Here is an 11369-nt window from a genome sequence, read left to right as displayed (position 1 = left end):
TGGGGGGGGGTCTCCTCGGACACCCCAAGCCTTCTTCTTCCCCTTCACAATGACGTGGCTCATGGTTTGACTTTCGAAATCGTCTGCAGTTCACCCCACGCTCTCCGAGGGGCCGGGCATTCGAGCAGTGGCCGGTTTCCTCTGTGTTTTGGGGAGACTGGCAGGGACGCTTCGCATCCTAGGGGTGCCCTCCCCCGGCCCCTGGTTTGGGCGCTCCGTCCCGGCGTTTGCTCACATGCAGTTCGCCACCTCGGCTCCGAGGAGAAATGGTGAACAATGCTCAGCAGGGAGCAGCCAGGACCGTGGAGGAGCGTCCGCCCACCGCCCTCCCTTCCCGTGCCCCCCGCCCGCCTCCGGCCGCGCTTTCTTTTAGGAGGAGAACTGGGGGTCAGGACTCAGGGCGCCAGCTCTTTGCAAATTACTTGTATTAACAGGCAGCGTTGACGGGGGTGGAGGGACCGCCCGGCGGCCGCCCCCGCTCGGCTCCGGCTCCGTCTCAGGCTGCACGGAGCGTCTCGGCTCCGGCCCCGAGCGGCTGCACGTTTCAGGTCGTGGGAAGTCGCAGGTGAAGGGCTCGCTTTATTCTATTTTTCACTAAAGCAATTTGAGACCCTTCTTGCCCATCACCGCTCCATGCCAGGTGTGGGTGGCCAACCCGCTCGGCGGCCTCCACGGGGCGTGCGCTTGGAGGGGCGGCCACAGCCCTCCCGGACCCCGAGTGGGCCCGTCATTCGTGGGAGTCAGACCACAATGAATGTAAACGAACTAAAAAACACCCCAAACCATTCCTCCCAAGAACCGCGCCCACGTTTTCCCGTTGCGGGGAGCTGACCAGCCCCTTTGAGGTGCTCAAACCACAACACCCACCAGGAAGCGAACAGAACCCCCCCAAACCCCCGTTTCATTATTTACTTAAACACGGATAAAAGGAGGTAGACAAGTGGCTGTTGATCAAATGGTCATTTCAGAGTTTCTTAAGATGCTCGTGGCTGACCCTCTCACGTGTGGTTTCGGGGTCCCCTCCCCGGGCTGGGGGACACAGACGCTGAAGCCGAGCGCGGCAGTGGAGACGGGCGGCTGTGTCACCGTGAGCGGTGCCTCCGCGGACAGCAGGAAGCTAACGCTCGGAAGCTGGGACCCCCGATCCGGGGTTCAGGCGGGTTTTAAGGGTCGAGGGGGACAGGTGGGCGGAAGTGCTGAGGGCCAGCTTTACCCAGAGGGCCTGGGCCCCGGGCAGTTGGCGGTGACGGGGCTTCAGCACCGCGTCTCCCGGACAGCGGCCGTCCGCTTCCGAAAGGCTCGGGCGTCCGGTCTCAGGCTCGTCCTGCCCTCGGTTCCGGGGGCGGCCGGTGGCCCTCGATCCCCAACATGCCTTTCATCCGCGTGGCTCGTGGTTTTGGCCTCGTTCCTGCGACAACCCGCTCAGCCCCTCGTCAGACGGGACGGGACGTTCCGAGCCCGCGGGGCGGTTTCGCGGGGCGGCCCGGAGGCTGCTCTGCCGTTCCCCCCTCCCCCCTTGCCAGTGATCGCTACGAAGGGACAGAGAAAGGGGTCCCGCTCTGTGAGGGGCTCCTGATCGTCCTGGTTTTTCTGTCACGTCTTCCCGTTAAAACTGCGAGGCCAGCGGGAGCCGACGTGTGCTGCTCGTGCGACAGATTTCGGCGTAAACGAGCGTCCACGCCAGCCGACCGGACGGGGCGATTGCCGGATCGAACGATCTCTTTACGCCGTCGAAAAAGAGTTTATAAAGTGACGTAATTCAGGGCGGTGCACGATACGCGCGGGAAATCGGGTCTGGGAAATGAACAGGAAGGCAGCGTGGCGGTGACAAGGCTGAGCGCGCCCTGATCACGGAGCCGAGTGCGAGTCGGCCGCTCGCAAACGAGCGCGGCCCCCGCCCAGCTCCGGACCGCGAGGCTGGTCACTTGGAGGCCTGTGGCAGCGACGCAGGAGACTCAGATGTGCCACCCGCCGGGTGAAGAGCTCGGCAGGAACCCCGCTGTTCCTGTGGGGGAGCCGAAGTTCCCAGAGCTGCGCGGGCGAGGTCCTTCCTTCCGAGGACGAGGTGGTGTCTGGGCGACATTCTCGGATTGCCACGGGTGTGCCGTGGACCGCACTGCGTCCCCTCCCCCGAGGCCTGTGTTGAAGCCCCAACCGACAGGCGACTGTATCTGCAGATGGGGTTTCTAGGTCGTAAGGTGGGGCGTCCGGGTCTGGGAGGACTGGGGCCTCCACGAGACAGCGGGGTCTCTGCACATGGGCGCCAATGGGGGCCTTGTGGGGGCCAGCGAGACGCGGCCGTCTGCCATCCCGGAGGCTCCCGCACCAGGACCCGCCAGGCCAGGCCAGGCCAGGCTGCCACCGCCCTCTGCCCTCGGCCCTCGGCCCCCAGAGCAAAGTAGAGGATGTCCGCGTGGGGCAGGCCGCCCTTTCGGTGGCATTCCGTGACTGCGGCCCCGACGCGTGAGACCCGGCCAGCCTGCCTCTTCTTTTCCTGTTGTTTTTGCTTCTGATTAGAGGCGAGGCCTCGGACATGGCAGGACTCGTGGTTCAGGACGAAGCAGGAACAAAACTCGCCCTCGCTGTCCGCATGAGCGCCGGTCACAGCTGGCGGGACCGCGTGGCCAGCGTGGGCCTCCGGAACGGCCAGCGTCCGGGGGGCGAAGCTGCCGCCCGTCTGCCAGCCCCCGCCCGCTCCGTGCTGCGGAGGGGACCTGGCGGGTGGCGTGCCGCCCTCACACTCACGTCACCTGAGGGCGATGGCCGGGCAGACGAGAAACGGCGCCGTGGGGTTGCGGGGTCTGGATGAGGATGGGTTTGCCTTTCCCGTCCTTCCGTCCCTCGTCGGTGACGACAAACACAGAGCACAGCCCCGGCCGCCCGAGGGACACGCGATGGGACTACGTCTTAATTTTTGGTGCTACATGTGCCCCCTTCTCTTCCTTGTTTGCGAGGGAATTGGGGGTTTCTGCATTTTTTCATCTCTTAAAGCGGTTTTATTTTCCATGACAACCAAGGAAAATTCCCTCCATTTAGAGGCTGCTTGACAAACATGGGGTTAATTCACGAGACGCTGTGGGAGCAGCCAGCGTCGCCCCCGCACGATGCTGACCCGGACGTTTCACTTCAAATGCTTCTGTATTTGTCATGAGTTTTGGAGTCCCAAGAGTCAACCACACTAAAATTAGAAATTTAGAAGAATATTTGTTAGCTATCGGTTCATGGAACAAAGAGCATATGCTCCTTAGAGATAAAAATGCTTCATAAGGTCTAAGAGCCTCTCTGCATTTCTGAGCCCGGCGTATCTAAACATTTGTGTGTTTTTAAGTGACAACTCGCGCTTGAATTTGATAGGCTTATTTTAAATATTTATTCTCCTAATAGTGAACTTAGAGCATTGTTTACATAATATGTAAAAGTCCACGAGGCTCTTCAGAAACTGTGTCTCATTAATGAAAATTTTGCCTGACTTGAACGACTTCCCCATCTGCCCCGATACTCTGGGTTTTACAGGTCACCTAAGAAACTTCTCAGACGTCTCCAGAACGAAATGGGAGTCATCAGTCCTTCGTAAATTGCTCTCATATGAGAATTTTCATTGCCCAGAGCTTCCACGGCGGTTACCCAAATTCTCCTAACGCTGTAAGGTGGCCCTAATTCATGTTCTTGGACTTCTGGCTAATCGCATTGTGAAGAGCTACCGCACCCGGGGGACAGTCCTAAGTGAGGAGTCGCGCCATCGGCATCCGATTCGGAGCGTCACGGCCTTCGCAGAAACTGACGACAGGGCTGCCTGCACCCGCCCCCTGCCTCGGCCCCGGCGCCTTCTGCTTCCTGGGAACCCCGGGGCACCTCCAAGAAGCTCGGGTGACTTCCTGGGACCTCGGCAGGGCCGCGTGCGTGGGGCAGGTCCACGTGGGTGAGAATTGGCCTCCGCAGGAGGGGACAGCCCCGCCTGCAGCCCGCCGCCCGGCGGGCAGACAGACCACTGGACCCAGAGACACACATCTGGGTAAAAGAACCTGGGTCTGCGGGGCCCGTGTCCGTTGCGTGTGGTGAACGGCACTGCCCAGCGCCTTGCATTTTTAATCTGTGATTGTTTCCTCGTCTCCGATGGTGCTTTGTGCGGACCTGGCCAATGCCTTCGACGGTGGCTTTTGCCCCGCGGTCCCAGAGCCTGGCCGGCCTCCCTGGTTTTGGTGCTGGACGGCTCCAAGGTCACGCTGTGGGGCGGTCTCCTCACCACGCCCCACTGGACACGCGCGGACGCACCGGATGCTGCGGCAGCCAGTGGCCGTCTGCTGAGCTGACGCAGAGCTCCTGGCAGCACCGATGTCGACGGGGGCGTCCGGGATGCATCAAATCTCAGGGCACTGGCTTTTCTAAAGGGCCAGGACTGGCCTTAGGGAAAGGGTGGCTTTTATTAAGGGTGCCCGGGCGGCCCCCTCCCACGCCGACCCCCAGGGTGGGTTGGAGCCTCCGTCCCTCTCAGCTCCGCGCCCAGTGGCCGAGCCGTCTGGGTCTGGGGTTCGAGAATCCCTCCGTGGGGACGTCCCTGTCCCCTCCGTGGGACCCGCCCCGGGGCTGCGGGCTCAGCTGTCAGGCAGGAGGCGCTTTAAGGGTGACGACCCTGGGGTAGGTGACACAGGTGGGGAGCAGGGTGGCACCGAGCAGGGGCTTAGGGATGCTGTGGCCCAGGCGCCCTGCCTGTCCCTGCCCGTCACCTACCTGTCACCTGCCCTGTGCCTGCCTGTCCTGTCCTGTCACTGCCTGTCACCTGCCTGTCACCTGCTATGCCTGTCACCTGCCTGTCACCTGTCCTGCCTGTCACTGCTTCCAGCACGGGAGCTCTCCTCTGGGGACGGCTCCTCCTGTGATGGGGGGCTGGTAATCCACCTGGGCACTGGGCTGCGGCAGAGGACAGTGCTGAGTTGGGGCGAGTTCTCCCTGTGTCTGCTTCTGGTGAGTCCAGGAGGCCAGGTCCTCCTCCAGGTGGCGTTCCCCAGGGCCGAGGCAGTGCAGTCAGTCACAGCGCTAAACTTGTCCGAGGCCTTCGAGGTGTGGTGGGCTGGGTGTCGATTTTCTGTTTACCCGCCTCCCCGCCCAGCCAGCTCTGAGCCCACTTGCTTTCTTGAAGGAAGGGAGGCAGGAGTGGCTGGGTGAGACAGTGAGGGGAATGGTGGAGGTGGAGCTGATTTAAGCGGGACTGGCACTGCAACTCTAGTTTGAGGGTCCGAGGCTGCAGTTAGCAGCGGAGGGACAGGAGATGGAAGGCATGTGGGTCTCGGGGGCTGCCCGGTCCCCCCAGTCCTCCTACCCCCATTCCCCCCTGCCCCCCGGTCCCCCGGGGCCGACGGAGCCCACAGCCCCACCCCGGGGACCCCGAAAGGTCCCCCGGAGTCAGGACCCGAGGGCTCCGGCGTGTGGCCGGCGGTCTGTGTCCCTCCCGGTCCTTCAGGTCACCCTGTGGCGTGGGCCATCTTAGCACCCGCTGTCCCCTGCGGAAAATGCCACTATGATTTTATTTTTGTCTCTTTAATATTTTCAGTTGTAAGAGAATCGGCCGCTCCCTGATTTAGGGACTGCGACAAAGGAAATGATAGAAAAAGACAGAAATAATTGAATTCTGAAGGAGTATAATGAAAATTTATTAGGAGGGTAAAAGAGTTAATTCCCCCCCCCCACAAAATTTTAAAAAGCTGTACCACCCCCAGAAGATCAACGCGATAGCATTCGAACCGGCAAAGCCCGCGTTTAATAGCACTTGGAAGCCGAGGAGATTCCATTTTAATCCCAAATTCTTTTTAGAAAAGGAAGAACAGTAAATCGGATTGTACAGTCTGTCAATAAACAGCTTTGACTTTTCCTTTATTGGTCTCAGAATCCAGAGCCAGCCCCTGGACGGAAATTCACACTGTTTAACGAGTAGATCTCTTGAAATTGAGAATTCGAATGACTTCTTTCTGCAGATAACTGGGACTACTTGAATTCTGCCTCTGGAGTGCGCTGATCCGCCACCTGTCACCTCTGTCGGGTGATTCATTATGTTAAGGATAGAATAAAGGTCCGGTTAGGCCGTCACGTGGGAAATGCTTGCAGAAAAAGACGATAAGTCATCAGTAAAAATAGTGTTGTCGAGGCAGCGTCAGGAAGGCCGCGTCTGAGGCCACCGCGCGTTTGGACGTGCAAACGTTCAAGCGCAGGTTCGGGGTCACGACAGTCAAGAGGAGGGACAAAGTGCGTGGAGCTGGTGCAGGTTACAGTGACGGCAGGCGTGGGGACAGGCTTCAGGGCAGGAGTTGACCTTTCGGTAGACTGGCACCCAGAATGCGTACTACAGAACGGCTGACTCTCTCAGAAGCCGGTGACTGTCTCGGGTGTTTACAGGTGTAGATGAGCTGCTAATTCAACTCTTCAGCTACCTCCTCCTAGTCAACATCCAATTCCACATAAATGCGGACAAATATGAGTGTCCGGTGCATTTCAGTGACACTAAAAAATATTTACTCTCTCCGGCGAAATCATCTACCTGTTCTTTCCTCCCATGTGGAGCAGTTTGCCATCTTCATGACTTTGGCTTGATCAACAGACTTCACCAGTTTTTCACGGACTTTCTTCTGAAATTCAGCGTCAGCGACCTTATGAAAACTCCCAGGTCGGATCCCGTTTCATTAGGTTTTTGGAAGGAGGAGAGAGCAGCTGTCCCATGTCGAGAACCTCTCTGTCACGTAGCCAAGCGTTAGCATTCGCCGGCCGACTTTGGCCATCAGCCCACGCCCGCTCCGCGCCTTCCGTCAGTGAGAAGGGGAAGCGGTACGCCATCGCTGACCGTTTCTCAGCCGTGTTAAAAATGCTTCCGAAGGCTTCAAACCGGGCAATGTTCTTGGTAAACAATATGTTTTCTAATACAGCGAAAGGTGAGCTGGCCTTGCTGACGGGCTCGTCGCTTCGTGTCATCTTCTCGTGGCCTTGACGAACACGCTCTTTTTATATGAATTCTTCCACTTTCCAAATAGTTTTTCAGTAACAGAAGGAAAGTTCGTCTATAGAGAAATGAAATACTGACGTAGCAGAATATTGAAGGAACAACCTCTTCCGTGCCTTCGTGGGCTTGGCCGTGAATGACGAGTCCGTGTCTGCGTGTGTGTGTGTGTGTGTGTGTGCGTAATGTGTATGTGTGTGTGTATTTGCGCCACTGCGTGTGTCTCATCTGTGTGTATTTGCGCACACGTGTGTGTCTGTGTGTGTATTTGCGCACACGTGTGTGTCTGTGTGTGTATTTGCGCACACGTGTGTGTCTGTGTGTGCGTGTGTGATCTCTACAACCGCTTCTGTTTATGGAGCTGACATGCCGCTAACAAGAACTTCATTTCCTGGTTGTCTTGGAAACGATCTGTCTTGTGCATTTATCTCCAGTGATGCCCTGGATCGAAGGCTATCTACTTAGGTCTCTAATTTGGTCAAATATGGCAATATTTTCTTTTTGGAAAGACCTTTGAAAAATTTGAAGTTGATCGTTTCAAACAACTTTAAGTTACTGATAGAGGGGAGAGAGAGAGATGCCCTGATGACAACCTGTGTTCACTTACCTTAACACTGTAATTACAGAAAAGTCTTCACCTATATAGAATACATAGAACATGTAGGAATTTTACAGGTGTTTTAGAAACATGTACAAAATTCGTTGAGAAGCCGTTGGCACTAAAATTCCCGAGATACTTGACAGGCTTCCAGGACCGACCGTTTTGATTATTCTGAGGCGGACCGAACCCACACTTACGCGAGCAGAGCCCTGATTGACGGCTCCGGGTTGCAGGGTACAGGCCTCCCCGTAACCTCCGGGATCACGTAGACCCTCAGGATGTTATGTTATCTCAACTTCATCGTAGATCGTTAGGAGTCTTAATGCTTTGTGCGTCAAGCTCTGTGCCCTGCCCGGATGACACATTAGCTCAGCCTCGCCTTCTGTGGTCAACATCGATTATTAAAATCATCGCCTCCTATGCTTCCTGCCCCATAATTGAATCTCGGTGAAATCCATCCACGTGGCAGCAGATGGGCTTATGTTAAAACACCCATTTCCGTTTCCCTTCCAGATGAAAACCTGAATCACGCAGATCATTTCCGAAGTTTCTTATTGAAGGAAAACATTCCATGGAAAATAAATATCCTGTCTTTTTGTAATAGTCTAAATTTTGTCAAAACTGTTGAACTCCGTTCAGATAAACTGAAAAACAAACAAGGGTCTGTTTAGGGCGGAGCTGAAACTGTGACTCTGTTTAACTTAACTCCACTAAACGCTCGCGGACCTGTGCCTGCCGGCCAGCCCTCCGGCGGGCAGCGACGGCTGCTCAGCGCCGTCCTCTCTGTGCGTCTAAGGGATCTGGGTGTGGATGAGATGTTGGGGGAGGGGAGACGGGAGAGAAGAGGGGGGGCTGGGGCCTCCGTGAGGCTGACGCCATGTGGTGGCGTGCGAGGCGTGTGAGGCAGGCTGGGACCGAGGAGGCTGTCTGGCCCTGGCTGTGTCCTGCGTGACATCCGTGTCACAGCCGCCATACGGGCCAAGTGCTGGCGCACGGGTGGGGGAGGGGCGACGGTGCGAGCCGCAACTTTCCGTGAGCTGTTGCCATAGCGACCCAGACGCAGGCCGTTTCCATGACAGCAGCAAACACAAGTGCTTCCGAACGAGGGACAAAGGGAAATGAGTCGGGGCTGTTTCCATAGCAACGGGGAGATGGACTGATGTCGGGCGGACGACGCTTTTCCGCACCCGATGATGGTGGCCGTCGCCAGTGGTTCTGCAGGGGTAGAAAGTGGAACTCTGACCCTGAGCTGGCACCTCGGGCGTGGGACACAGAGACGGCGCCCACGGCCAGCATCCGGGACGTCCACACACTGGGGGCCCAGGGAGTCCCGACGGCCGCGGACACCCAGAGAGAGTCCGGGTCCGAGGCCGGCGTCGTCAAGAAAACGGGAACGGAGCCGGGCCCCAGGGAGGCCCCCCGGGCGTTGGCTGCGAAACGGGGCAGGCGCCACCCATGGGCGTCAGCCGAGGGGGCACACGCGGGTTCCCGGGTGGCGGGAGCTTCTGTCTCATTTCAAATGGGAACGATGGCGACGTGCCGAAAGGCCAGGCTGGCCCCGAACGCCCACGGGTCGTGAGACGCCCGCGGGACGCCCACCAAGGCACCCGAGCAGCGGATGGTCTATTTCCACGATTGATCTCTTTTAAAAAATGTTTCGCTGAGATCATTGACACATAACTGAGTCTCAGGTGGACAGTGTGATGGTTTATGTGTGAATGATCGGCGTGAGCAGTCTGGTGCCATCCCCCGCCTCACACAGTTAGAGCTGTTTTCTCGGGGTGAGACCATTTGACTCAGGGGTCCCCACCCCCGGGCAGTGGACCGGAGCCGGGCCGTGGCCTGTCAGGAACCGGGTCGTACAGCAGGTGAGCGGCGGGCAGGTGAGCGAAGCCTCGTCTGTTTCTGCAGCCGCTCCCAAGCTCCCCTGCGCCAGCATCACCACCTCGGCTCCACCTCAGACCCTCAGGTGTCAGATGCTCACAGGAGCCCCGGTCCCTGGAGCCACAAAGCCTGGGGACCGCTGCTTCCACGTCTTCTAAGTCCAGGGTCTTGGTAACTACAGTCACCAGGCTGCGCACTGTCCCCAGGACCCAGTCACCTGATAACCAGGAGTCTGTGCCGTTTGACCCTCCAGCCTTCACCCGCTCCAACCCTCTGCCACCGCCCGTCTGTGCTCTGCTCCGGCGTTTCCAGAGCCACATGGAGGTGACGTCACACAGGAAGTGACGTCACAGTGTCTGTCTTTCCCCGGCTTATTTCAGCGGTTTCTGCCCTGAATCCCACGTTTATGTCTGTTCATAGGTTAAACGACAGGGAACGATGCACACTTATGAAACACGCATCCACGCACACATGCGTGCTCACACGCACACACGGACATGCGCACACACGCCTGCATGCTCACGTGCACACTCACGTGCACACGTGCACTCGCATGCACACGCTCACACATGCATACACATGCACACTCATACGCACACACACACACTGCACACACGTGCACACACGCTTCCTCTCAGTCTCTGTGGAGCTAGGCTTAGAGTCTGTCGTGAGACGTGAGTTCACACTGGAAGGCGGGGAGGTGACAGAGCCCGTGAGTCCCCACGGCAGGGGACTGAGCTGGACCCTCTGGCCGCCGAGACGTCACACAGCTCCGGAAGCTCCGAGGTAACCTGTCCCCGGCTGCCCAGACACTGTGCAGGCCTCGGACGCCAGGACGTGGCTCTGCCGTGTGGGACGCGACCCTTGGCCTCCCCAGCTGGGACCCCAGCCAACGCCCCTCAGCGTCCTGCCCGGTGTGCGTGGCTCCCCCCCGCTCGTCGTTCGCGCGCTGCTCGTCTTCCCCGAGCGGAACTCGGGGTCCACGCGGGGCGGAGCGAGCCGGCGGTTGGCGCAGCGGGGCGCTGGGCGTCCCGGGTTCCGGAGCCCGGGTCGTCGGCAGAGGCCACGAAGGAATGCGCGCCTTAGAAGGTGCGTCCGCTCGGCCGAACCAGCAGCCTCGGGAAGGTTCTCTAGCTGGAAACGGCGGGAAGGACAAGTGCGGGGTCCGTAGGGCATCACTGGGCTCACACGCTGAAGTGACACATTTTATTACTAGTATGTGAGGGAAACTGTGACAATCAGCAAAGCCGCAGCGATCCGGAGGGAGAGGGCCTCTCAGCTGTCCAGTCTCGAGACGAGACAGTCCCTCAGGTGTCGTGGGCAGCCCCCTCCTGGCATCCAGCGGTCACAGCACGGTCCAGTGCCAGCCCCGTGTCCCTGTGACCTGTGCCCGTCAGCCTCGTGTCGGAGTCGGCACCGGGCTCGGGTGGCCTGTCCACTCGGAGTCGGCACCGGGCTCGGGTGGCCTGTCCACTCGGAGTCGGCACCAGGCTCGGGTGGCCTGTCCACTCGGAGTCGGCACTGGGCTCGGGTGGCCTGTCCACTCCACAGTCCCCTGTCCCTCTGCTGCCATCTCCTTTCGATCGAGGCTGCATCGTTCGAGGAGACGCCTGAGTGAAAATGACAATAATCATCACAGACCGCGAAGCCGACGGCTCGCTCGTCCGGGCCAGGCCCGAGCGTCTCTCTTCCCATGGCAGGTGGGCCCTGCCTGCCCCCCCACCCCATTTCACAGATGACGGGTCACGCGCGGGGGCCCAGGGCTGACCCGTCACGTGCAACATGCCTGTCGCAGGCGAGGTTTGCAGAGCGTTTGCTGTCGCCGTGTCGACTCGTCACATGGGTCGTCGTTGGCTGGCCGTTCGCCGTGTGGAGCAAGCGCGGGGGGCGCGGGGGGCGCGG

At 59.0% G+C, this 11369-nt stretch overlaps 1 protein-coding gene across 1 annotated transcript in view; it reads left to right on the top strand.

The window, feature by feature from the left end:
• The window catches only part of GABRG3 (gamma-aminobutyric acid type A receptor subunit gamma3), a gene marked incomplete at its 3' end in the record, with an annotated part of 60493 nt that overhangs the window by 28483 nt on the left and 20641 nt on the right, over window positions 1–11369 (top strand). The window lies entirely within an intron of this gene.

The sequence above is a fragment of the Pteropus medius genome, unplaced genomic scaffold, assembly GCF_902729225.1.
Source record: "Pteropus medius unplaced genomic scaffold, Ma_sr-lr_union100, whole genome shotgun sequence".
Classification (NCBI taxonomy): domain Eukaryota; kingdom Metazoa; phylum Chordata; class Mammalia; order Chiroptera; family Pteropodidae; genus Pteropus; species Pteropus medius.
Note: the sequence above shows the minus strand (reverse complement) of the source record. Positions and strands in the feature narration are given on the sequence as shown.